This window comes from Gadus morhua, chromosome 12 (genome assembly GCF_902167405.1).
Source record: "Gadus morhua chromosome 12, gadMor3.0, whole genome shotgun sequence".
NCBI lineage: Eukaryota > Metazoa > Chordata > Actinopteri > Gadiformes > Gadidae > Gadus > Gadus morhua.
Window position 1 is genome coordinate 17,231,750 of NC_044059.1, and position 16,326 is coordinate 17,248,075.

The window sequence follows — 16,326 nt, forward strand, 5'->3', positions numbered from 1 at the left end:
TTTTGTCTGCCATCGCCTCTAAATTATGGATTTTTCTTTCATGTCATAATTGTTTTCTTAGTAAATCTAAAAAAAAAATTATATTAGTGTGTGTGTGGTGTGTGTGTGTGTGTGTGTGTGTGTGTGTGTGTGTGTGTGTGTGTGTGGTTGTATGTGTGTTTGTGTGTGTGTGTGTGTGTGTGTGTGTCTGTGTGTGTGTGTGTTCGTGTGTGGGCATGTGACGTGCTTTATGTTGCTTGTTATCATTCCGCATACGTGTACACACACACAAAGTAGGGCTACAGGTCCAGTGGGAATCTTGTACCAACATAAGAAAGTATGAGAAACTTAAAGTAATAATGCTGAGGTCTTTGCCATATCTTTTCATCAGCAGCGTGTGTACTCAACCATCACGACATTTGGTCCCCACCTACACCACCTACACCAAACAATGAACTTTCAAAGGATATATTGGCTATTGTTCATGTGGACACAGTATAACTTCCAAATTACTTATCTTGGTTTTTACTTTTGGAATGTGTGTGTGGGGCATGCACACATTGTTGCACATCTTCCCTTTTGTTCAAGTGTTGTATTATTACATTTCAGATACTGGATGTAGCCTGTTGGGAACTAGCTGGATAGAATGAAGCCGATGATTTAGTGGAGCATTCTTGTGAGACATTGTCTGACTGACAGGGCCCCTGGCTTCCCAGACGTAGAGCAAGGGGGCAGAGAGTTAAATTGACAGACAGACCAATGGAGAAAGAAGGAGGGACAGACAGGTGCGTGTTGGGGCGGGGGAAGACAGCACGGGCTGATTAGTAAAGCAGTTCTGATCACCACCGTTGACATTAAAGCTTCCCATTCCCCCCTCTGCATGAGAGAATACAGCCTCACACATACGCAAGTGTACGCAGGAACCAGACATCCTAACTAGGGCTGGGATAAACGATTATTTTTTAAACGATTAATCTAGCGATTATTTTTTCGATGCATCGATTAATCTAACGATTCATTTTTTCAGTCCGATTCGATTCGATTATCGATTATCTCCCCATTAATTGACTAATAGCAATTTATACATGTTGATTTACATATCTGAATGAAAAAAATATGAATTCCTTAACATTTCAATACATGTTTATTGCCTTTCAATTCCAAAATAAAAGTGCAAAGTAATGCATTCTTAGAATTCTACGGTGCTTGGTCATCTACAGCTGCTACCAGGTGGTGCCTCTTCAGGTGCTGGTGAATTGCCGTGGTGCTAGAATGGAAAGTCATCTCCATTTTGCAAAGACGACATATCACGGAATCGTTTCCTTTTACATTGAAGAATTCCCATACTTTAGAGGAACGAGTGCGTGGCGCCTTGCACTTATGAAAGTCTGAGGAGCCACTCGCGTTGCTACTACGCTCCGGCGCCGCCCATCTTTGTTTTGGGTTTTTCGAATCGACGGGCATTTTTCGCGTCAACGTTATTTATGCGTCAACGTCATCGATTACGTCGACGCGTCGTCCCAGCCCTAATCCTAACAGTACAAAGGTGCACGCAAACACACACACAAACCCACACAAACATTGATAGGGGAGGTGCAGACAACGAAAACAGCTACTTTCCCTTAAGACATGAAAACGAACAAAATTGAAAGACAAAGCAGAGCTTTGATATTCAGCGGCCCATCAGTATAGGTTAGATAGAGTGTGCCCGTCAAGATATGTGGATGGGTGTGTGTCTGTGTTTGAATGTATGTGTGTGGTCAGTGGGTGGGTTTGTATATATGGTCAGTAGGGGTGGGAATCTCTTGGCACCTCACGATTCGATTCGATTCCGATTATGAGGTCAACGATTCGATTCTGAAGCGATTATCGATGCATCTCGATGCAACAATTTTTTTTATGTACATTTCCATGCGTGATTTTCAAAAATATATGTATACATCTGGGTTTGCTACTCAGAGTTTGCTAATCACTTCCTACTTTTGTGATGATCATTAAGACATCAACAGATTAATTAACTTATCTAATATTTTATAAGAGAGAAAGCTTTTGTCACAAATATGACTTTCTATGATCAATGCAGCTTGCATTATAACACAATTAGGGCCCGACCGATTCATCGGCCTGCCGATTTAATCGGCCGATTATAGCCTTTTTGAAAATAATCGGCATCGGCCAAAAAGACGCAGATTACAACCGATTTTTTTTATTATTATTTTTTTTTTTAAAATGTTATTGCGCTTAGTATCCTGCAGATTGCGCTCCTACTCGCCTTGCTAACTAACAACTTTAGCTGGAGTAAAAAAGAGGAGATTGAATTTTACCGTACAACATGAAAGCATGCTCGCTCAGGCAGCTGCGCGCTTACCTCACCAATGTACACAAGACGCGTTGTTTGAGCATGTTGTGCCTGTTTTTCTTTAGGTCCCAGGCCATGTTAATTTGTTATACTGTAGACTCTAACGGTGAGACCATACTGCTCAGCACGCACGTGTTAGTCACTGCTCACGAGCGCAGCACATTGGGAGTTAGTTATTTATTTTACATTTTACATTACACTCATTTTTGACTGTAAATGTATTCTAAAACACTCAAAGGTTCTGCATTCAATTCACATATTCGTCAAAAGTGTTTAAAGTATATTTAAGGTATCAAAAACTATGTTTTATACGTTTTTTTTTTTTTTTTTTAATCGGCCGATTAAATCGTAATCGTAATTTTTCTCTGAAAATAATCGGCATCGGCATCGGCACTCAAATATCAATATCGGTCGGGCCATAAACACAATATGGAATAGGGGTGCAACGGATCACAAAGCTCACGGTTCGGATCGGGTCACAGTTTTTGAGTCCTGTGGGGTGTTCCACAAAGCCGGTTTTATCACATAACCGGGTAAGTTAACCCAGGGTTTGCTGTAACCCTAGGTTTTCCGTTCCAAAAGGATCACGGTATGTTAGTTGCTATAGCAACATATGCTCTGAATCAAACCTGGTCAGACCAGGTTTTGCGCAGGTTAAGTTTGAAACATAACCCGGTTTTGGGTATTTCAACCGGCGTTCACCGCAGATTTCATGTGTTCACAATGGCATGCCCTTTTGATGAGAGAACTGCTGATATCAGAGCGCAAATTATACGTGCAATCCACCGGGAGCGATTGATAAGACCACGGCTCGACATCTTGGCATATTGGATGACTTTTAACTGGAGTGGAGAGATATAGATTCTCGCGCAAATCTTTAATATATTTAAATAGCCTTACATAGCCAACAGTACCAATCAAGGACCTGGCCTCAGTTCACTCCAGACTATTTGCGTAGCCCTCCGTTTTGTTCAAATGGTAGTTTTATCTAGGCTATAATGCTGGAGATGCTGAGCACATCACAGTCGTTTCAGATGACCCATCCAAGATTTGTATCGGCCTCCTATCATACAAAGAGCAATATTGTCTGAGTACTATGCCGAGAGGCATTTACAACATAAAGTATAAAATAGTCCTAACGGACTTGCATCCACTGGAGAATGTTCGATCGTAGCCGGCGGCTTCATTACAAGCACTGATCCATCTTGATCTGTGAAGTTGATGAATTGTCACTTTTAGGTTTTCTACCCAGTTACCAAAAAAAGAAACATTTGGAATAGTATGCGCTGTGGCAAGCACACGGTTTGCATGTGTTACTTCGAAGGCAAAAAAAATCTAAAATACAAGAAAACACAAAAACCTACATTCAACCAGTGTGGGGTATGGCCCATGACTCTCTGAGGTGGTAGGTACCTCCAGGTAGGCCTACCCCCTCCATGCCAGGGCGCCCTGAATTTATGTTTATTAACAGCTCCTCCACCGGGGTCAAGACAATTTGAGGGCCAGATCCAGTCTGCCGACTGTCGGCCTTTTCACGATTGGCTTAAAAAAATGGCTTATTTAAATTTATACCAATACGATGGTGGGAAAAGCTTACCAGTTTGTATGTTTTTTATACTTCATTTTTATACTTGATCCTCTGACCGCTTGGAAGCAATCAGAGTACATATTGTTTTAGAAGAAAGGGGTTATGTGGTAGGATCTTTAAGAATGCTTAACTGGGATATTTATATATTCATGGCTCAAATATTAAGGATCATGCTTTTGACGTGTAACTAACGCATTTACGCGGTCAGCGATCCGCTGCCAGGCTTTGGTTCTCCGGGTTCCAGAGGTTTTAGCGTTCCCTTTTCTTGTGATAATGTCCTTCTCCTCGTCATAGCTCTCAAGGAGAACCTGGAGTTCCATTTCATTGAAATAAGCGGCCCGTTTCGCCATATCGATCAGGGTTTCCATGATCCATACATCACGTCTTTTTAAGTTTGGCGTGGACGCGCACAACCCTGTGTTAACCAACCCCGAGTTGATTGAACTAATGCATAACCGCTGCTGTGGAACCGAAAACTCTGGGTTGGTCGGCACAGGGTCAATCAACCTAGAGTTCAGCGTTAACTCAGTGTTTGTTAAACCTCCGTTCGTGGAACACCCCTCTGGTGTCTGGCTGTGAGTTTGCATGCATGTTATGCGTAGGCTGAATCACAATCGTGTCAAGACAACTCAGATTGGCCAATACACACTGAAGATAAATTCAATAATTTTAAAATTACAAAAATTATCCCTCTCTGGCGAACAGAATGTTGCAGCAGGCAAAAAAAATAAAAAAAATAATAATAATTAATTAATTCCGATTATTAAATTATCTGCATCGAGACAGAATCGTTCTAGCGAGAATCGCGATGCATCGAAGAATCGATTAATGGTCAGACAGTGTGTATTTGTGTGCACATGCATGCCTGTGTTCATATGCAGTATTGACATGCTTGCATGTTTTGTTTTACGAGGGGAGTCGTTACTTGTGGACGATTTGGGAGGGATAGCTAACTGTTTTTGTGCGTGAGTGTGTGTGTCTTTGTGTGTGCACACGCATTGGTGTGTGTTTACTGTTTGTGTTGTGAGGCCTGTGCCTGCTGTGCCTTCCTCCTGGCAGTCATGACGGCAGGCAGGGAGCCATTTCCAGAATAGCGCTCTTGTCCCTGTGCTTGTTGTTTGTGTGTTAGCCTCCTGATGGGATGTTGTCATGCCGGAAACAGGGTTTGAACCTTCACGCTTCACATCAAGCGCTCTGCACATGGCTGCATCCCGCTCTTAGCCGCCTAGGATGCTATGATACAGGAGAGGTTCGAGGTAGATCTTTTGAGTACATTTGCTTGTGTTTCGTTGCCTCCTTGAGGGAAATTACTTTCATTGTTATTATTTGTTTTGTCTTCGAATGTCTGTAAACTAAGGCTTGGCAATAATTAATATTAGCGTTAATCATCTTTTAGGTATTGCAAAGCCATGAATATAATGTATAACCCAACAAACATATAACACAAATCTCAGGTTTGATTTGAAGTAATAGTAGTTTTAGGCTTGCACCATATCTTGTATTACCATAGAAAACCTCAGTTGGCCACAATATTTAGAATGTATAAGCATTTCGGAGTACATATCAATGCCTTTCCATAGTCGTCCTATCCAACTGATATCCAATATTGACCTTTTTGTGTCTTCAAAAACAGGTTGAGTCATTATATACCCTTATCATACAGATGTTTATTGAAGATATGTTGGTATTGTTAACAGGAAAGCCACATGGGCTGGAGTAGGCTACGTGCAGAAAGGAGTAGTTGGTCAAAGTCCTCTAAGGAACTAATCTTTACCCCATTCGCTCGTCTTATCTCCTCTTCTAGCGATCAGCCTGTCATTCTCTCTGCGTGTCGTCTCCTGCGTGCTCTCTTTCCCCCCTGATCCTCTGTCCTCCCTCTCTTCAGTGTTGTTACCTCTCACCGGCGGCTCTTTCCCCACTTACTGCTTGGTCTTCCAGTGGGGCAGATAGGCGTGTGGACATTATCCCCATGGACTCCTAAACAGCTGGTAGGTTAAGTGTTGAAGTGGACTACTCTCTGCTCGGGCTTCGTCTAGCGCTGCCTTGCTGCTGCTCAAACACATTCGTTTTGGGTTGTTGATTGTGTTGATTGTAAGTGTTGATTGTAAGTTATTTGAAAGCTGGATGCCAAGTTTTTAGATTTTGTGCCGCTTGACTGTTTCAACAATTGCGCTCAAACAACCGATGTACTTTATTTCACCTCTGGAAGGAATGTCTTTTTCCTTGATCGGCTCGCTTGCTGGCTTTGATGACTCTATGTCCCAGTCTGTCGTCGTAAAAGCACTTTATTATTAACGGAGGCCATAGATGCCTGGATGTGTGACCTTTAGCCTGTGCGGGGCTGTTATGCTGGTTATTCATCAACAAATGCAACTCCATCAGGGAAGCTTGGGGGCGGGGGGGGAGCGAAGTAAATAAGGAGTAATGGATAGAGCGGGGCGGTATAAGGGGTCTGTCCCTCAGAGAGTGAGTGGGAGTGAGAGAGAGAGAGAGAGGGGGGAGAGAGAGAGAGAGAGAGAGAGAGAGGCTGGTCATTAGTCTGTTGGAAGGAAAACAAGACGGATCTGCTAGTCTAGCTCTGAGCCTGACGGTAGAACACAATTACCCTGAGAGAGAGATAGAGAGATAGTGATAGAGGGGAGAGAGAAAAGGATAGGGAGACAGAGAGTGAGAGGGGAGAATGAAACAACCAGAGAGAGACATTCTTACCAACCAATAATTATTATTTGGTTGGCAGTAAGGCCACATGCTATTTAATGAAACATGCACCCCCCTCCCCACCATTCAGGCATATTATGCCCTCCACCCTGCCTCTCTCCTCTCTTCTCCGCTCCCCTCCTCTACCCACCTCTACCCTCCCCTCCTCTCCTCTCCCCTCTTCTCTTCTCTTTCCTCCTTATACCAAACCCCATACTTGAGCATGGTAAGCCCATGCACTGAATGCAGATGACCCATTGAATGAGGGCACCCTTCTACCACGATTCTCCCCACAAACCGCTGCTCTGACACCCGCCGTTGGCGTTTTGCGCAGCTGAATCTCATCATTGCTATGTGTTTTTTCGTACCCCCCGGGAGACCTAGATGAGAAATGCTTTTCTCTGTTGGCCTCCAGAGAAGCACATCATACGTCTGGAGCCTGTCGTGTCGTCTGCCGGCGTGCTTCCATGCAGCCCATTTCTCACGCTCTGCCCTCTTTCTGCAGTCTGGCTTCAAGTCTGTTTCATTAGTGGAGCCGTGGTCTTAAAGGGGCAGTTCGGAATTTTGGACATAGGGCCTGATTCCGAAGTTGTTAGCCTTGGTGTTCTTTATCATTGGAGACAGTTTAACACATTTCATAGTTGATTTGCCTCGGGTGTACTGTGGAGTGGGTGGATAAGACTGTTTTTATTAGCAGGCATTGCCCGTTGCCATGCGCTAGCCTAGCACGAGCAAACTCTGCAACTAGAAGGACTGCATAAAATGTGTTGAAAACTGTCTCCAATGATAAAGAACACCAAGGCTATCTTGGGAATCTATGTCCAAAATTCTGAACTACCCCTATAAATACATCTGAAACACGTGAACAGGCTCACGCAGACTTAAAAAAACTCTGCCATGCTCCGCTTCCCCGCTGGGGTACCGATGAATATGATTAGAGACAACCCTGGTTTTAGGGTTGAAGTCTGTTTTTTAATGTTGCTGGGCTTGTAGTTTCAGTTTCAAACACTGAAATCACAGTTCGGTTCATACCTCAGTTCAGACATCACGGTTCGGTACGAGTTTGGTACAATGAACGGAAAAGAAAAAAAATAACCCCAACCCTTTTTTATTGTGCATGTCTCAGGTTGTACCACCTAGTGTCATACAGTCTCTCTCCTGAGCTAGCTGCAACAGCCTGAACTGTGTAATATAAGATGTAAACAGTAAACAATAAGTACCCCACATCATCTCCAGACTCCATCTGCAACTTGTAAACAAAATGAGACAATCAGTTATAAAACTGGAAATGCATCATGTCTTATTTATGAAAATGCAATGTACAAAGAATGTGGCTTGGTGGAGTAGTGAAGGTGCGGTTTGGCGCAGCTCAGTTACGGCTCGTGTTTCTACCGCCGACAGTACCCTTGGTGGAGGGGGGGGGTTTAAGCCGAATGTCGATAGCCGCGTCAGCTACATTTTAGCATTGTGACCTCATTGCAGCCCGACACGGTGTAGCCTGCTAATAAATCCAAGGAAAAAGATGAACGCGCACAATAAACAAAGATCAATAAATAAATCTTCAATCAACTAAGCTTTCGCCGTTGTCCAAAAATACCTCGCGGATAACATGTTTGTTGTAATGGTGTGTTCCTGAATCCGAATCCTGAACGCCAGACTTCCGAGTCGAAAGTCGAAGATCTCCCAGCTTTCTTGCGGCATTTGTCGAAGGCACGTCCCCTTTTTGTCTTCATCTTTCAAAAATCTGAGAGTAGACCAGTGGCCTGTACTACAAACCTCGATTAGTGGGTTAGCGAGGTATGTTGCGCTCAAAGCCTGGGTTAAGTGGGCCACGAAAGTCTATCTCTTTTAGCGTCGCTGTATCACCATGGTGACTTATGCTCTCAACCAAACCTGGTCGGGAGCAGGTTTTCAGCTAAGTCTATCAGGTTAGATCGGCGTGCGCAGCTTCTTCGCCCCTCCATTGACAATGGCTTCACCATTACTGGGTGTACCCGTGGACCTCGGAGCCCTTATTTTACAGGGGTCTCTCCGACAGAGGCTCTTTCGGGACCGATCCCTTGGCATGGCCTGAGAATATTCTTTATGAGAGATACAGGTTCTCATCAGAGGGTATTCGCTATTTGATTGTCCTTGTTGGACCTTATGCAGATAATGCTTACCGTTGCGCATTGTGTGGAGGTAGCGCGTCAGTCTTGAATATCTGCGTGCTGGGTTCATCTCCCAAGTGACGCGCCTTTACTTTAAACTTAAAAAGTCCCAATTCTCATGCATATGGAATACTTATTCACGAAAGGTTATGGAATTGTGTTTTTGTGCTTATTTCGTTATTTTATCGACAATATGCAGAATCTTTTCACTTACATGCATTTATATAGACTGCTTGATCCATCCAGTTTGTAAAGGTGAGTAAAATGACGCGATAAACTCCCCTTTCACGTGAACACGCCTTGAACCTGAAGCGTAAAACCTGGCTCGACTAACCTAATCCTAAATGAGCTTCGTAGTACCATTTAACTCTGATCGCGAGTTGCGTCTCTGTCGAGCCAGGTTTTCCCAAGAAAGCCTGGGTATGTTCAGCGAGGTTCGTAGTATACCCCACAAGAGCAGTGATGATGCTCTCAACCAAATAGATGTGCCCGTTAAGAGATTCTTTTTTTTTTGTATTTGTACCACGTAGGTCATTTTAATGTCGATTTTAAATGCTCTTACACACTTGATTACTTTGCTACTTTATTCCGGTCACCAATTAATGCATTGCATGGTCTTGCTCTGCGATGCAATACAATGTTAAGTTGTGTTGTTTGTTTTCGGGCTGGTTTGCTGAAGAGGCTATGTAGCTAACAATAAACAACGACTAGCCAATTTCATGACACAATCACAAAGACGAACGATAGTTATGATATTATAACTCTAGTTCTATGATTGTAGGCGTAGCCGTCTAGGCTTCGCCTTATCGGCTTGTCCCGTGCGCGTGCTTGCGCGTGCTTGCGCGCACTGACATTTTTCAACTATGCACCAATCAACGTGGGCACCGCCCACATTCCCTCGGCACCGTGCATATAAGGCGGCGCAAACCGCCGCCCATCCTTCACGCTATTCTTCAGCATTTGGAGGGTACAGCAGGTGGGAAACTAGACGGCTACGCCTACAATCATAGAATTAGAGTTATAATATCATAACTATCGTTCTATTTCATGTAGGCTACGCCGTCTAGGCTTCGCCTTATGGGCTAAGGTGAAGCTGCGAGCGGAGCCCAATCAATGTACTCCTGCTGGACCCCAGTCAAGAAGCTTAAGTCACCAGGGCACACAAGACTCAAAAAAGCTGAGGATGTGCAAAACACAACAGCTTAATAAAAAACTAATTCCTCCTAGATCAAGCAAGGCGATGATCAAGAGAAAAAAGTGAGTCTGCAAAGCCTCCGGCCCCAACCCGTCCTTCATGGAATCCATGAAAGTGAAGGGAAAAACCAGAGTAATACGGTTTCCATTAGGTCCGCTACCACCGGGGGCGGAGCTACGAAGTTCGACTCTCCAATAAGGAGCTTCTCCACTCCGCTTTCCATTTGAAAAACGGAGGGAGAGAAATACTGGCATACAAGTCCAACTCGCCATCCGCCAAGAGGAATTTCAACGATGCCGCTTAAAAGATCATGCCTTCATTCCTAAGCCGTAGAAGGGGCACAGGACTCCAACACAGAGTTGCCGAGTGAGCCCCTGGACATGTCTAACATGTAGAAACAAACAAAGGGGCCAGGGGAAGACCAAGACGCAGCCGCGCAAATGTCTTCCACCGGAACGCCTCTGAGTAGAGCCGTTGAAGCGGCCATGCCCCGTGTCGAGTGAGCTTTAACGCCCAATGGTGGCGCTAAGCCTTGCCGAGCGTAGGCTAAGCAAACACCCTTACATATCCAGCGAGAAAACCGCTGTTCAGAGAGAGTGCGGCCCCTGCTAGCGTCGCTATAACACACAAACAACTGTTGCGTGGAGCGGAACGCGGCCGAGCGTTTCAAGTACATAGCCAGCGCCCGCACAGGGCACAGGAGATGCAACTCCGCCTCCGCCTCACTAGAATGAGGCGGGGGGTGAAAAGCCTTAAGCACAATATCTCTCAAACGGAAAGAACTATTAATGTTCTTAGGGAGGAACGCAGGATTAGGTCTGAGCAGTGCAAAGGAGCTGTCCTCGTTAAGCAAAAAGCAGCTCGGGCTGACAGACAGAGCGGTCAACTCACAGGCCCGCTTGGCAGAAACCAAAGCCAATAAGAGTGCCGTTTTAAAAGACAGGGCATCCAAAGGGGCCTGAGACGGGCTCGAAAGGGTCCCTGGGCAACCCGCGCAACACGGTGGGGAGATCCCAGCGTGGTGTAAGCATGCACGAAACAGGCCTAACCTGTCTAGCCCCACGCAAGAACCTCTTCACCAGTGGATGGCTGAAGATCGGTCCACCATCACAGCCCGCATGGCCAGCCGAAACAGCTGCCGCATAGACCTTGATAGTGGAGAAAGCCAAACCTTTCTCCAATAAATGCTGTAGAAACGCAATCACGCTTCCCACCTCGCAATGGGATGGGACAGCGTGATTCCTGTCACACCAATCAGAGAAAGCGTACCACTTCGCCGCATAGAGGGAAGAAGTAGAAGGCGCACGAGCACCCTGAATAGTGTTGATAACCGCTTCAGGCAAACTTTTTTCAACCTCTCAGGAGCCAGACCAACAACCGTCCCGATACATCGGGCGGGTGGTGCACCGTCCCATGGGCCTGTGTTAGCGCATCCGCTCTGAACGGTACCGACCACGGCGCCATCCTTGAGAGCGCCGCCAGCTCTGGAAACCACAGAGCAGAGCGGTTCTCCGGAGCCACTATAACCAGGGACAATCTCTCCTGTCTGACCCGTTCCAGAAGAGGAAGGATCAGCTGGAGCGGAGGAAACGCATACAAGAGAACCCGCGGCCAAAGTGTGTGCTCCAACGCATCCACCCCCAACGGGGGAAGATCCCGAGGGTCGAGAGAGAACCACAACCTGCAGTGTGTGTTCTCCCTGCACGCGAACCGGTCCACCTGAGCCGTCCCGAACCTCTGCCAGATCAGTCTGACAATGTTGGGATGCAGCCGGCACTCGTCGCTGCCGGGAAAGCCGCGAGACATGAGGTCCGCCCCGAAGTTCTGGGCTCCCGCGATGTGCAAGACTTTCAGACTGAGGAGATACTGATGAGCCCAAAGCCAGAGCTCGACCGCCTTTTGGTGGAGGCAGAGGAGCGCACTCCCCCCTGTTTGTATATGTATGCTGCCGCCGACACACTGTCTGTCCTGATCAGAACGTGGCGCCCACGCACCAGGTGAAAGAAATGCAACAGCACTTTCCTCACAGCGACGAGTCCCAGCACATTTATGTGGACTGTAGGGGGCGTGCGCCACTCGCCTCCCACCGAGTGAGAGAGGCACGTTCCTCCCCAAGCCGTCAACGAGGCGTCCGTGAAGACCACGACGTAGGAAGTCACTCTGCCCAGGGGAATGCCCCTGAGAAGGGCGGGGGGGTTTCCCCAATATTCCAGGTCCGGTGACACTGAACGGGGTAGGAGGAGCACCCTGAGCTTGTGTCACACGGGGTCCAACCGTTGGCGAGCAAACCGCCGCTGGAGTCTGCGCATAAAGAGCAGACCCAGGGGAACCACGGGATGGGCGACTGCCATCAGCCCTAACAGGCACATAGTGGCCAGCGGGGTCACATTTCTTAGAACGCGAAAGCGAGAGAGCGCCAACAGGATGGTGTCTCGCCGAGGAGGCGAGAGCATCGCCGTCATGGCGGCTGAGTCTAGGCAAAGCCCCAAGTAGACTATCTGCCGGCCGGGGAGCGGGAAGCTTTAGCCGAATGGCAGGCACTGGTACACGTACGCCACCCCCATAAAGGTAAAACGGAGAAACCTCCTGTGCGCCTAACAGGGACGTGTTAGTAAGCATCCTTGAGATCCAGGGATGTGAACCAGTCGCCCTCTCTCACACATCGGAGCAGCGGTCTGATAGTGAGCATTCTGAATTTCCTCGCGGCAACAAATCTGTTGAACACGCGAAGATCCAGAATAGGTCTCATCTCCCCTGACTTTCTGGAAACCAGGAAGTAGCGGGAGTAAAACCCTCGATGTTACTCGTGGGGGGGAACGACAGTGATGGCCCCATTCTCCAAGAGACCGGCCACCTCTGCTGCCAGAGCCGTGCTTGCCGCCGGATCCCGTAGCCTGGTCTACACCAACCCCATAAAGGGTGGGGGACGGCGCTTGAACTGTATGGGATGACCCTATCTCAACGTGTTGTCCAACCACTAGAGCGGTGGTAGAACGCACCGCTCTAGCCAACACGCATAGCGGTCGGAGAGAGGGCGAGCTGACAGCTGAGGAACGCCGTCCAGGAATAACCCGTATTCCTCGGCCCCTACCGCCTCCACACAGTGTGTGGACCAAGGGGGGCATCCCATGAAAGGGAGGAGGCTCAGCGAGCGTGGAGGCGTCACAGAACTAGTCGCTGTACAAACAGCGATCTGTCTAGACGCCGCGCTCATGTCCGCTGAACAGGCAACGAGCCGTCTAGCCGTAGCACTCATGACCGTGCGTTGTCCGCTGGCTGTAACCACAGCACGCAGACCCGTCTTCTCGCCTTCCACAGACTGTAGAAGGGAGGTAGAGGGGATTATGTGGGAAACTAGGAAACGAGTACAAGCGTCCGTATCCACGGGCTCCTTTAATGAGTCTCCAGCCCGCCCACGAAGCTCAAAGGGAACCAGAGGTTATGTAAACACGCCGTCCGGCCGCCACTCTACAGCCATGTGGCTGAGGGGGGGGGGGGAAAGAGGTAATCTAAAGAAATATCGCTCTTTAGGGTGTATTTACTGCTGTTCGGTTGAACGGTCTTTCTTTTCTTTATTGTTAAAATAAGAAAAAGTGGGAGCAAGTTTGCGGAACTTCTGGCCCCGCGGCGCTGCTCTCCCCGGCTGCGGCGGTGGCTGCTGTTGTTGCTGCTGCTGCGACTGCTGCTGCGGCATCGGGGTTGGAGGCGGAGGCGGCCCCCAGGAGCGCTGGAACCGGCCTGCACCTCCGAGAACCGGGGCCCAAATATTCCATCCGGAGCTAATGGGCCCTGGACGAGGCTGGCCCGCTCTCGCTCCGGAACCGCGGTATGAGAGAGCCATATGGCCCTCTGGATCATTGTGGCTCACGCCATATGCTGGCCGGCCGAAACGGCTACTGGCTGGTACAGCTGAAGGATGGCGCTGGAGAAGCGGGAAACCGCCAGGCATCTCGCGGCCTCCTCCGGGCCGTAAGTCTCCCTGCCAGCCGACAAGGAGACTAGGGCAGAGGAGAGCAAGGCGATGTTGTTGACCGCCGCCGCAGACTGCGAGGCACAGACGAACACCCTGTCCGTCAGGCCGGCAATCTGCTTCTGGAGGCGGTCGGGGGGCAGCGGCTTCTCGTTAGGACGCCATCCGGCGCCCGGACAGAGAAGCGCTGCAAGAGAAGGCTCCAGGCGAGTCCCCTCGCCTGAGTATCAGCCCACCCTTCCACGTTGGTGAAGACAGTGAAGGCCCTCACCGGGGCCTTCAGAGTAGAGTTGTCCCCACCCGCAGCGGTGAAAAGGTGCTGAACCGGTGGGAACAGGGGGGACTGGGCAACCCGCCGGGAGGAAGACAGGGTGCGAAAACACTCGCCCTGCATTTCATCCGACATGGGGGCGAGTGGCGGGGCTGGCATAGGGATGCCCTTGATGGCCGCCGCCTCACCCATGATCTCGCCGAAAAGATCGGTCATCCGGCGCGGTCTCTCCCTCGGGACGATAGTGGCTTCGGTGGAAGCCCCGGAGCGGGAGAACTCGGACTCAGAGTCAGGAAAGACGTCGTCCAAGGAGGCGACGTCGTCAACCTCGAAGCGCTGGGCATCCGGAACTTCGGCCTCGAAGATGTCGATGGCCTCAGCGAGAAACACAGACGGGGAGAAAAATAGGTGCCTGGAGAGGAGCCCCTCTTCAGGCATCGCGCGGCAGGCGGCGCGGCAGGCGAGGGCAACCAAGGCGTGTTCAGCGCTGAGGCACCTGAAACACGCCCGGTGTCCGTCACCCGGAGCCAGGGAGGTGGGACAGGAGGCGCACTGAGGCCCTGAAAAGGGCCCGCCAGCTCTTACAGGAGCGCTCTCCAGTGGCCCTGAAAAGGGCTGTTGGTCCGTGGCCTCGCCCACGCCGCTGCCACCGGTCACCTTAATGGAAGTCATATCTTCGTTTTCCGTTGATCAGTACAAAGGCTGAAGAAAAGGGAGGATGTGCGGCGGTTTGCGCCGCCTTATACGCGATGCCTTGGGAATGTGATTGGTGCATAGTTGAACATTTTCAGTGCGCGCAACCACGCGCACGGGACAAGCCAATAAGGCGAAGCCTAGACGTCGTAGCCTGCATGAAATAGAACAGGAACGCTATGAATGCTCTAAGACCGGATGTGATGTCAAACACAGAAGGCTGGATTTTTAGACTGGTTAAGCTGCTGCTCAATGACTCTCACGTTCCTCTGCTTGCGATCATTGCGATTCACCATTTATTGATCCATTTATTCAAAAGATCCTAAGACAAAGAACGGGTGCATTACGGTATCATTTTTATAATATTGTTAATAGCCTAATAAACATTTCAGTTGTGTTAGTAAATTTAATTTTTCATTTGCTTGTTTAGCTATGATGAGCTATTATTGATTGCATTTTTCATAAATATGGAATTTGTTTCTTAAGCAATAACATTGAAATGTATTGCTTTCTAGGCCAACATACATTTATTATGTTGTTGGTATTATATGTTATATGGAGCAATCTTTCATATTCATAAAGTTAACTTATACTTCCATGGTCGGTAAACAATGGGACTGCGATCGCTCAGACCTCTCGCTTATGATGCTACAATGCAACAATGCTAAAAAACCAGAATATTTCTGCATCCGGTACGTCATGAACTGGGCGTGGCTAGGCTCCCATGATGCGGAAGCATATCTCTCTGTGATGTTGCCCTGCGCCATTGAGCAGTTTACATCGGAATGAATGGGCGCTATTTTGGAGCCCATTTTGGGTGTCCATTCTATAATGGCCTCACCTTAGCGAACTGAACTTATCCTCACCCTCCAATGGAAACGCGCCATGTGTTGTCCCTGATCAACTCTCGTATCTAACATTAGTTCCGCATTACATTAATAAATTTGCACTACAGTTTTATTCAACTTTATACTTCTCTGTGTAAATCCATGCACCGAACCGTGACGTCCGTGCCGATTCTGTTCAATACAAATGTATCGTTACACCCCTAGTGTGTAGGCAGACAGGATGTCAATAAGGGGTGGTGGGGTTGGAGCATTTGGGCTGTAAGTTGCCGAAGCCATGCCAATGTCATCGCTGTCTCTTTCTCTCTCTCTCTCTCTCTCTCTCTCTCTCTCTCTCTCTCTCTCTCTCTCTCTCTCTCTCTCTCTCTCTCTCTCCCCCCTCCCTCTCCCTCTCTCTCCCCCTCCCTCTCCCTCTCTCTCTCTCTATGTCCACCCACCCTCTCCGGCTTATTTTCCTACTCAACTCTTTCTCAGACCCTCTCCCCTCTCTCTTCCTCCTACATCCCCTTACTCCTGCTTTCGCCTCACTTTACAAAAGTCCCCCCCCCTCCAGACCTTTCCTCTCTCCCCCCCTCCCAT

At 48.3% G+C, this 16,326-nt stretch overlaps 1 protein-coding gene across 13 annotated transcripts in view; it reads left to right on the forward strand.

Annotated features, from left to right (window-relative positions):
- Nucleotides 1–16,326, forward strand: part of dab1a (DAB adaptor protein 1a) — a 166,034-nt gene that overhangs the window by 37,568 nt on the left and 112,140 nt on the right. For 5 of the 13 annotated variants that reach the window (XM_030372489.1, XM_030372492.1, XM_030372495.1 and 2 more), the window contains exon 1: nt 5,714–5,914. The exons of 2 other annotated variants lie outside the window; for them this stretch is intronic. The gene's annotated coding sequence lies outside the window, so the exon portion shown is untranslated. Of the gene's footprint in view, nt 1–5,713; nt 5,915–16,326 lie in introns of those variants that run through there. 6 more of the 13 variants (XM_030372490.1, XM_030372498.1, XM_030372494.1 and 3 more) reach the window with 3 other exon arrangements.